Source organism: Furipterus horrens, unplaced genomic scaffold (genome assembly GCF_987537825.1).
Source record: "Furipterus horrens unplaced genomic scaffold, mFurHor1.1.pri manual_scaffold_1, whole genome shotgun sequence".
NCBI lineage: Eukaryota > Metazoa > Chordata > Mammalia > Chiroptera > Furipteridae > Furipterus > Furipterus horrens.
This window is the reverse complement of record NW_028327171.1, coordinates 59,373,182-59,378,446: the sequence shown is the minus strand read 5'-3', so window position 1 is coordinate 59,378,446 and position 5,265 is coordinate 59,373,182. Positions and strand designations below refer to the sequence as shown.

Genomic DNA, 5,265 nt, shown 5'->3' with positions numbered 1-5,265 from the left:
GTTTGTCAATTTCTTACAAGTTTTAACATATACCTATCATGTGACACAGAAATTCCACTCCTAGATAACTACACAAGAGAAATGAAAACTTATTTTCACACAAAACTTATATACTAATGATTAGAGCAACCTCTCTTCAATCTCCAAAAACTAGAAACAACCCAAATAGCCTTCAAGTGATTAATACATAAGAAAATTGTGCCCCATTCCTTTAATGGAATACTATTCAATGATCCATATAATATAAATGTTTCTCAATGTATTATTTTGAGTGAAATAACCCAGTCCCAAAAAGCCACATACTCTGATTTGTATGACTAATAATAATGTGTATGACTAGTATTCAAGGCCCCAATAAGAAGGAATTTCTTCTAAGTCCTTTCATTGCTACCTAAGAGATTATCACAAAATCAGCAGCTTTAAGCAGCATTCACTTATTAGTTCATTCTTCTGTATGTCAGAAATCCAGGACAGATTCAGTTGAGTTTTCTGCTTAGGATCTCACAAGGACAAAACAAGGTGTCATCTGGGATGTGTGCTTACCTAGACATTCTAGGGAAGAAAAAACTTCCAAAATCATTTAGGTCATTGGTGGAATTCAGTTCCTATGATTGATTATAGGACTCAGGTGTTTGATTCCCTGCTGCCCCTCCATGGAGGATTGCACTGTGCTCCTGGAGGCTACTTTCAGGTCCTTCCATGTGACCCCCTTCGACAGCTGGACAGCAAAGTTGCCTTGGGTCAACTTCCTTCCTGCTTCACCTCTCTGAATTCCTGTTCTGTCATCAGCTGGCAGAAATTTTCTGCTTTTAAAGTGCTTGTATGATTAAGGCCACCATATATGTAGCAAGATAATGGGTGTTTTTATGACCAGAGGTGAATGCCACTTTAAAATTGTGCCTCCTACAACTTTCTGAAAAAGGCAAAACTATAGGGAAAGGAAGCAGCTGTGTGGTTGCTAATGGTTAGTTGTGGGGAAGGAGCTGACTACAAAGGGACAAAATGGACAGCGAGAGAAAATTTGGGAGGGTGAATGAAAATGTTCCATATGTTGACTTTGGTGGTAGCCAGATGACTTTATGAATTTCTCAATTCTCTTAGAACTGTACACCAAAAATAGCAAATTCTACTGTTTGTTAATTTAAAATAAGTTGAAAAAAGTAGAACAAATTCCAAGAAGTCTCTTTGCCCCCAGAACACAACAAGGATGCCAGCCTGTTAAACCAAGCACGCCGTTGTCCGGGGACAGCCAACTGACCTGGAGTCTGCACGATCCTTCCCCATGTGGAAAGGGCACCCTCCCCTCCACACCACCACTATTATTAGGGTTTTCTGGACCCAAGGGTAGGTAGGACGACGATCATGTCCAGCTTGAAGCAGCTAGAGGAGCTTGAGACCTTCGCCAATTGTCCTTTACAAGATTACAAAGGGTCCTAATATTTGAGAGGGGGGGGGATAGTTATTTTTTACGAACCAGGGGTATAGACTTGGGGGGGGAATTGCTGGGGGAGGGAGCTGCTGGGTGGAGGGGAGCAAAGGGGAGAAAATTGGAACTGTTGTAACAATATAATCAATAAAAAACATTAAAAAAAATAAAATAAACTTCAGTTCCTTCTATTCTTGATCAACTTGGGTACTACCTTAACGACAAACTAATCTGTAACAACATATTTTCATTAGAAAATCTAGATGCAAATAGAAGAGTCCTTTAATGACACATTACATTTCCATTCTATCTCACATTTTTACTAAGAATTCTTGTTCAACTTTCAAAGATTTTAAAGATGCCTTTTTTTTTTCCATTACTCCAGTCCATGATTGCTCTCTCCTTTGAACATCAAAAATAATACTTGATTTTACGTCATCAGCTATTTCTTGTTTGGGAACTTCTTTTTCTTCTCTATTTTGGATAATTACACCATCAGGATAAAGACCCTGAAGTCATAATGACTAATCTCCCTTTTGAATAGCTGTTTCCTATAAGTATTAATGTCTTATCCACCCTAGAACAGAAATACCTTCCATGTCCATTCCTTTCTTCTCTTCCCACCATAGTCATTCATTCAGGAATTCATTGCTTCCTGATTAAATCATTGTTTTAAATCCACCTTTACTTACTCTTTTTCATTTTCAAACATTCTATTTATTTTACTATTTCTGCAACAATTTAACTGGTTTCAATAGCGAACCCAATTATTTAATTTTCTTTCTCAGAAATTTTAGTACCATTTCTCACACACTTTCCTAATTGAATAAAGTTTCATCTTTCTAATCCTGGCATTTATGACTCTCCCAAGTCTGGCTGAAGCCTTCCTTTTTAGTTTTATTCTCTTTTATATATTATATACAACAAGATTTTACTAAAACTATGCCCACAATATTTTCACTATATTCACATTGTTTCTTCAATCTGGCATACAAGTCTCCTATTGTAATCTCCTACCATATTCAAGAACACAATGTAAAGAAATTCCTTCTAATCCTTAGTGTCTCACCCCTCTCAACTAAATGTGAATCTCTTTCCTTTCAATATTCACATATTTGGAGCGCGGGTAGGGGAAGTAGAAGAAGTGACCTGTAGAAGCAAGGGCTCAGGAAACAAGTTATAAAGGCAAAACACTAGCCCTTGGGGCTTAGGAGGAAAAGTGAACCAAGGAAAATGCACCTAGGGGGAAGGGATGGGGAAAGGCAAGGGTGTGCTCTATAGACAGAGGCAGCCCAGAAGTTTTTCTTGAGTAACTTAATCACAGTCCATAGATTAAATATCATATTAAATTTTTGTGCTTTTCTTATTTCTCCTTATTGACCTTGAAGTTCCAAACATTCTTCAGAAATAAAATTGGGTAAGGAAATTGAACCTGCTACCTTGCCCACAGTCAAAAGCGCAGCACTGAGCGTAGCTGAATGTCATCAGCATTTCTATGTGATTTCTTGCTTTTAGGGCCCATGAAATTAGAACCTGAGGAGTCATGGCCACAGGCAGTGCCACCCCAGAGACTCCCACCATCTGCCCCAGCAAGTGGTCCCCACATGCAGAGGAAGGCAGCATGTATCTCCACTTGGCCCGGCGCTTTGCTCTCTGAGCATGACACTGCTCTGACCAAGGGCTGTGGGCTACGACCTGTGCAGTGCCCATGATTGCACAGTACCACCTATGGAGAAAACTCTTGTGCAAACCAACATTGTGATAACTCTTCCCTCTGGGTGCTGTTGAAGAGTAGCTCGACATTCTGGATTGATTTCAAAAGGCTTCAGAAATGTGGGAGCTGGTATCAAAGATAAAGATTAGAGAGGAAGTATTGGTATTGTACCGTTTAACTTTGGCAAAGACAAGTTGGAAAGAGAATATGTAAATTACTGTAGCTATTCTATTCTTCCTATGGTTATAAAAAAAGGTATGTTAATATCTGTGAAAATGTACACTTTCCAACCTGCCACTACAAATCTCTAATACCCAGATTTCAGTACTAATGCTAATAACATTCAGGTTGACAAAACCAAGCCTCTGTGGAACAACTATTTTCTATGTGAATTTAAAGGAATTCAGGAACACTTTGGTCATAGTAACCCAAACTGGAATGAACTACTTGGTGAATGGAACCATCCCACCCAGTTCTGGCCTCTCCAGTTCCAGTGCTTCGGTATGTGGTGCTAGCTTGGTGATGAATAGTTAGGGAATGAACCTATCCAAGGTGGAACTTGCAGAAATCTGTGCGAAGAGTGAGTGTTATATTGGCACCATAGGAGAAGGTATGAACCAGTCCATACAATTTCTTGCAGAAGAAGGAACTGCACAGTTGATAGAATTTAGTCCTCCAACAGCAACTGATGTGAAACTCCCAAGTGGAACAGTGTTTGATTGCTAATGGCTGTGTGGAAATGAATAAGACCGCAACTTCAGATTTTAACATCAGAGTGATGGAGTGTCTGCTGGCTACAAAGCTCTTGACTAAGTATAAAAACCTGCAATGGGCTAGAGGAGGTACAGATCAACCTAAGGGTCAGTATGGAAGGAATGTTGTTGATCACAGAGAATGCTCTTCACCCTGAACCCCATGTCCCCAAGGAGGTCTGCAGGTGTCTAGAAATTAGCCTGCAGGGACTCTGAACCCAAATCCTAAGTCTAGACACTCAATATATGCTCATCTTCAAATTCTACCAGCTGGCAAAGCACGTGTACAGCAAGAATGAGTGAGTTCTCCAATTTAAGAAGCTATGTGAAGAGGCACCTGACAACATGGTCCAGCTGTGGGGCAGTTAATGAACCAGAGCCATGTGAGCTGCCAGGACATATACGAAAGTAGCTTCCCTGAGCTGGACCAGCTGGTGGACATCTGTCAGGAATTTGGGGCTCAAAATTAATGACTTACTGGAGCAGGATGGAATGGCTGTACAATATCAATAGTACTTGCTGACAAGTTGCCCAGCTTCCTAGCAAATGTGCATGAAGCTTATTGCCAGAGGAGTGACAGAAGCCTAGCACATAAGAAGCAGAGGTTGTTTGCTACCAAACCTGGAGGTGGGGATTTGTTTTGCCTTGAGGTCTAAACAGTGTAAAAAAAAAATCTCAGAAACTAGGGCATTCGGGAACTGGCAGGACTTCTTATACCACAGTAAATTAATCAACCCTTTGTGTTTTGTAATATGGTGAACAGTTGCTATTATTAAGATGTGTTTATAAAGAAATGGTTGAAAGCTCTCTATGCTTCATAATAATTGTTTTTTCCATCTTAAAACATGCTTTCTACCAATAAGAGGCAAAATTACGGTTGGACAGTTCTCTTAAGAATGTTTTACTGGGATTTATTGATTTCAATATTTTAAAAGATAAATTGTAAAATCCACTTAATACTGACCTCATGGGTTGGACTTGAATTAAACTTACTGCTAAAATTAAAATGATAAAAATTAAATTAAAGAATTGTTGACTGGATTAATTAAAATATGAATTTATAACAATGACTTATTTTTCAACTAATATTCCCAGGTTCAAGCAGAAAGAATAACAAAACAATTTCCAAAGTGGACTAAATTGTCAAGATCTGACTGAAAGGAGAGGAGAGATATCACTCTGTCTTACAGTAAATGGCTTAGTCAGAGATTAAGGCCGTATAGTAGAGATGCTGTTGAGTATTGCAAATGCACACTTGGGCCACACACAAGGCAAGCTCTCTGACTGGGTGGAGAGCAAACGCAGGGACTCAGGTCTGAAGAATGGCCTGATCTTTGTCTCTGAATGTATGTTAAATTAGGTAGAGAACAAAT

General features: G+C 39.3%; 1 pseudogene; it reads left to right on the top strand.

Moving 5' to 3' along the window:
• Nucleotides 1-3,349: 3,349 nt before the first annotated feature.
• Nucleotides 3,350-4,548, top strand: LOC150021178 (N-acetylgalactosamine kinase pseudogene; annotated as a pseudogene).
• Nucleotides 4,549-5,265: the final 717 nt, after the last annotated feature.